The sequence below is a fragment of the Seriola dumerili genome, unplaced genomic scaffold (genome assembly GCF_002260705.1).
Source record: "Seriola dumerili isolate Sdu_G_001 unplaced genomic scaffold, Sdu_1.0 BDQW01000025.1, whole genome shotgun sequence".
Lineage (NCBI taxonomy): Eukaryota > Metazoa > Chordata > Actinopteri > Carangiformes > Carangidae > Seriola > Seriola dumerili.
This window is the reverse complement of record NW_019174280.1, coordinates 184717-190716: the sequence shown is the minus strand read 5'-3', so window position 1 is coordinate 190716 and position 6000 is coordinate 184717.

The following is a 6000-nucleotide window of genomic DNA, read 5'->3' as shown; positions in this document are numbered from 1 at the left end:
CAACTCTGAGTCTGCCACCTCCAGAAAATACTCGGATGACACAGCTATTGTGGCGTGTATCAGGAACGGACAGGGAGAAGAGTACAAGAGATCTGACAATGGCCTTCAGTAAATGGAGCCACAAGAACTGCCTCCTTCTGAACACCTCCAAGACCAAGGAGATGGTCATTGACTTTTGGAGGTCTAGGCCCACCCTTCAGCCAGTCAACACTGTCTCTCTCCTCTCTCCTTCTCACTCGCTCGGTGTGGTGTTGTTGTTCATGTGATATTTATAACAACTTCAGCAATGTCTGCTGTCTTTAGGCACAGCTCCATTCACTAACCAGAGCTAACTGCACACTCTAACTGCCATTTCTGAAAATTTTCCTCAAAAAAGTCAAACTCAAAGCTCTTTTAAATCCCACAATTTCCAACCTTGATTGAAATTTTTATATCAAAAATGTTTTTGAGGAAGTGATTGGAGTACCCTCCACCTCTCCATTGACTGCAATACACAATTCAGGAGCAGTGTTACTAGACAGAAATGGGCCAAGCTGATTCTGATTAGCTAATTAAATCATTGATTCTTAGCCTTTTAACTCCAGTATGAGAGGTCTACTTGTGTGTTGATGTCTGGTTCTTTGCATCTGTGTACATGTCTTTGTTATAATTGTTAGGACAATTTTGGTTAAAAGCCATGATTGAATTTGTCATGACTGGCCAAAATGACCTCACAAAGGGCTGTTTGAAGGTCAAAAGACACACAAACTCCATCACATCATATGGATATTAACTGTATAAGCGTCTCAACCTGGTAACACAAGCTTTTTGGAGGCTTTATGGTAGACAGCTTTACTGCCACACACAACAATAAACATAGGCACATTGAAAAACACACACAAACACCATCTTACTTTTTTTGATATTCCCCTTCAAAATAAGAGTCTCAACCAGGTAAAAAGAACTTACTGGAGGTTCTGTTGGGAAGCTCCACCGCTACACACAAAAACACACACACCACACCACACACACACACCACCACACACACACACAACACAACACAACACACACTATATATATATATATATATATATTGACAGAAACACACAAAAACCATCTCCACGAATTGGATTAACCTTCGAAATAAAAGTCTTAACATGGTAAAGGGGAATTATTGGCTCTGCTGTACAAAACCTTATGCAAATTTAGACTGCCAAACACAGAAGCACAGACACTTTCAAAATAAGAGTCTCAAAAAGTTCGATCCTAGAAGCTATCTAATGGTATAGTTTTATAGCAGATCAACTTCTGTTTGGGCATGTTCATATGTGTATACATGACTTGCTATGATTGCGGGGACAAATTTGGTTTGAAACCATCAGTGTGAGTTACTTTGGCAGTCGTGAAGCTTCAAAAGGCTTTTTGAGGGACACCAGCAGTGACTGAGGTCAGTGTCAGGATAAGTCTCCGACATGAATGAAAACTGAAAGTAACGTCCTTGTACAGATTGAAACGAGAGAAGTGAGGTTCACCACCAAGCAGCAGGCACATTAAAAATTTCTCCAGGAATTTTCTAGTTATTATTATTATTATTATTATTATTATTATAATAATATTTCTGTTGTTGTTTTTGTCATATTAATTGCTATTATCATTGATAACAGTATACACCTGTCAGTATCAATGTTATTACATATTACAATTACAGTTATTATTACAACCAGCGTATTAATATGCAGCTGTTCTCTGGTTCTCTCTCTGCTTTGAGATAACGTATGCATATTTACGCAAACACAGAGACACCACAACACACATATGTGTGTGAGCTGTTCGAATTGAGATTGAATATAATTTGCTGATTCTTCGTGGTAGCATTTTGAGGCAGAATTTCTTGTATTTGAAAATCTACTTGATGATAAACCTGATCTCTTATTGACTACTATTTGTGTTTGTAGTATTTCTATAAGAATATCACCATATGTAATTAATAATGATATTATAGAGAACACTTGATATAGTGGTATCAGGCCTAATGTTTGAGTCAGATGTGAGGCTCATTTTATATTAGTGTATATACAGAACCTGTAGTGACTGTTCTTCAATTCTATCCATTTTTCCTGTGGTTGGTCAGTCTCCATAATACTTCTGTAATATTATGTAATGTATTAGTATAATATACAAGTGACATTATTGTAGGAGCTAATGTATTTGAACGGACTGACATTAACACAGAGCTTTTGTAATGTTCTGTATCTAAACCGACTAGCTGACACTTATCTGCGCTGTTGTTGGGCGAGTGAGTAAAAAAGCAGAGTTAGTGCATCATGTGATGCAGCTTTCTGCGGGAGCTCTGACCCATATTTCATACCGATCGTGCCTGTTCCGGCAGCCTTCACAACAGATTTATGTTCAGTCGGCAGGGCTGAATGAATCAGGCCTGTTAGAGAGGAGCCCCAACATCAGCCCGTTCTCCGTTTATTCTGTGGCCTGTGATGATGAAGGTGATTTGCGTTAGTGGCATTACAGAATCCATGAAGAGTGTTTTAATCCGCTGAAAACATGAACCAGAGACTCTTAGAAAATCGAATGATCAAGTCAAAACAATGCTGCAGCACACGGATAGCAGGAACTAACCAAATAAGCCTGCCAGAAAATTTTTATTTTTTATAGAGAAGAAAGTCGATTCACTGATCATATGATTTTATTCGATTGCTTCAGGCCAGTCCTTCGTAGCAGAATATATTGTTTTACATGCATTTTATTTGTTACAATGTAAAAAAGCCACAGTGGAGAGAGAGGCCCGGCGGCCCTGGGCCCGCGGCTCGGACAAACCCCGGCTGCAAGTCTCCGTTTACAGCTGCAAGTCGCTGTTTGATCCGAGTGACGAGGATAACGAGTGAATGTGACAGAAAAAAGAAAGAGAGAGATGTTGTTTATTAGATGACAGTGTGACAGCAGCTGAGGCACAACCGGCCTGTTATCGGACTAATTCTTCTGTATAGTAATATATAATAAATAATAATAATAATAATATAAAAAAATAACATTATTAATAATAATGTTATTTGTATTTATTTATCAATTGGAAATGGTAGGCTATAAAGTCAAATCTTCCTGGTTTTAACTCAGAGCGCGCGATCATGTCGGTCGGTTGTTGTTAAAATGAACATTTATCAATTCATAAAGGCTGAACTGGAGGATCGTTACCGGCTGACAGTGATTAATGAGACGCTCTCATCTGTTTTATTATTTTCTCCTGAACGTTGGAGACAAAGAAAAAATTATCAGTGAAAACCAAGAAATGATATCCTTCTGTAGGAATCAACGGGATTCTTCCTACTATTCTGTATTTTAATTTCTCTACATTACACACACACACACACACACACACACACACACACACACACACACACACACAACACGTAGGTGAGTAAAAGCTGCCGCCTTGGCTGATTTTGTGACTCTGGCAGCTGGGCCATTCATCATCCCTGTCACCATCCACCCATAAGAGCAGACAACCGCAATCGAAGTGGAGCTACGTGACCTGCTCCACAAACTACGCGGTTTGCTTAAAAACTGTGTCCGCTCTGACCTTTGTCCCTCTAATATTTATAATAAAACTCTGTGTCTCGGTGTACGTCTTTATTTTGTTGTAGTGCAGACCCGAACCTCTCCTGTAGTGCTACCAAACTATTTAAAACATTGTCAAAAAATGGACGTGAGTCCGCCTTCTAGTCATGGTCCCCTAGCCTGTTCAGTCACAGGCTTTTAAGAACAAGTGGATTCAACGAAGACATAGATGCAGTGGAAACAGAAACAGTCAACATCATCTTTCTTACAAAACCTTTTAAAACATGTCAGTGAAATTCATCTAACGTCTAATGATCACAAGCCAAACATGGACAGAAACAGCCAAACGAGAGCACAAATCTATACACAACGATTATACGTCTCACCGAGTCCACACATGCTCCACAGTGTTGTGTCCTGTAAGAAAGGATGTTGAGAGTACCTAAAGTAGGACGACCGGCTAAATGACTACAGACCCTCACATCTCACATCAAGAAGACCCTGGAGCAGCTGCTTCTCCACCTTCTGAGGCCACAGGTTGAACATGCACTAGACCCCCTACAGTTCGCCTAGAAAGAACATATTGGAGTGGATGATGCTGTCCTTTACATGCTCCACCGGGCCCATTCTTACATGGATGAGCCAAGTAGTTACGTGAGGATTATGTTCTTTGATTTCTCAGGTACATTTAACACCATCCAACCCCCCATCCTTAAAGACAAGCTGGAAGGGATGGGGGTGGATCCTTGCTTCACATCCTGGATTGTGGATTACCTGACAAGACGACCACAGTACGTTAGGCTGGGTAACTGTGTCTCAGGGACAGTGATGTGCAGCACTGGGGCTCCACAGGGGACTGTTCTGGCTCCGTTCCTGTTCACTCTGTATACGGCGGACCTTATATACAACTCTGAGTCCTGCCACCTCCAGAAATACTCGGATGACACAGCTATTGTGGCGTGTATCAGGAACGGACAGGGAGAAGAGTACAGAGATCTGACAATGGCCTTCAGTAAATGGAGCCACAAGAACTGCCTCCTTCTGAACACCTCCAAGACCAAGGAGATGGTCATTGACTTTTGGAGGTCTAGGCCCACCCTTCAGCCAGTCAACACTGTCTCTCTCCTTCTCTCCTTCTCACTCGCTCGGTGTGGTGTTGTTGTCATGTGATATTTATAACAACTTCAGCAATGTCTGCTGTCTTTAGGCACAGCTCCATTCACTAACCAGAGCTAACTGCACACTCTAACTGCCATTTCTGAAAATTTTCCTCAAAAAAGTCAAACTCAAAGCTCTTTTAAATCCCACAATTTCCAACCTTGATTGAAATTTTTTATATCAAAAATGTTTTTGAGGAAGTGATTGGAGTACCCTCCACCTCTCCCATTGACTGCAATACAAATTCAGGAGCAGGTGTTACTAGACAGAAATGGGCCAAGCTGATTCTGATTAGCTAATTAAACTCATTGATTCTTAGCCTTTTAACTCCAGTATGAGAGGTCTACTTGTGTGTTGATGTCTGGTTCTTTGCATCTGTGTACATGTCTTTGTATAATTGTTAGGACAATTTTGGTTAAAAGCCATGATTGAATTTGTCATGACTGGCCAAAATGACCTCACAAAGGGCTGTTTGAAGGTCAAAAGACACACAAACTCCATCACCATCATATGGATATTAACTGTATAAGCGTCTCAACCTGGTAACACAAGCTTTTTGGAGGCTTTATGGTAGACAGCTTTACTGCCACACACAACAATAAACATAGGCACATTGAAAAACACACACAAACACCATCTTACTTTTTTTGATATTCCCCTTCAAAATAAGAGTCTCAACCAGGTAAAAAGAACTTACTGGAGGTTCTGTTGGGAAGCTCCACCGCTACACACAAACACACACACACACACACACACACACACACACACACACACACACCACACATCACACATATATATATATATATATATCGTATTGACAGAAACACACAAAAACCATCTCCACGAATTGGATTAACCTTCGAAATAAAAGTCTTAACATGGTAAAGGGGAATTATTGGCTCTGCTGTACAAAACCTTATGCAATTTAGACTGCCAAACACAGAAGCACAGACACTTTCAAAATAAGAGTCTCAAAAAGTTCGATCCTAGAAGCTATCTAATGGTATAGTTTTATAGCAGATCAACTTCTGTTTGGGCATGTTCATATGTGTATACATGACTTGCTATGATTGCGGGGACAAATTTGGGTTTGAAACCATCAGTGTGAGGTTACTTTGGCCAGTCGTGAAAGCTTCAAAAGGCTTTTTGAGGGACACCAGCAGTGACTGAGGTCAGTGTCAGGATAAGTCTCCGACATGAATGAAACTGAAAGTAACGTCCTTTGTACAGATTGAAACGAGAGGAGTGAGGTTCACCACCAAGCAGCAGGCACATTAAAAATTTCTCCAGGAA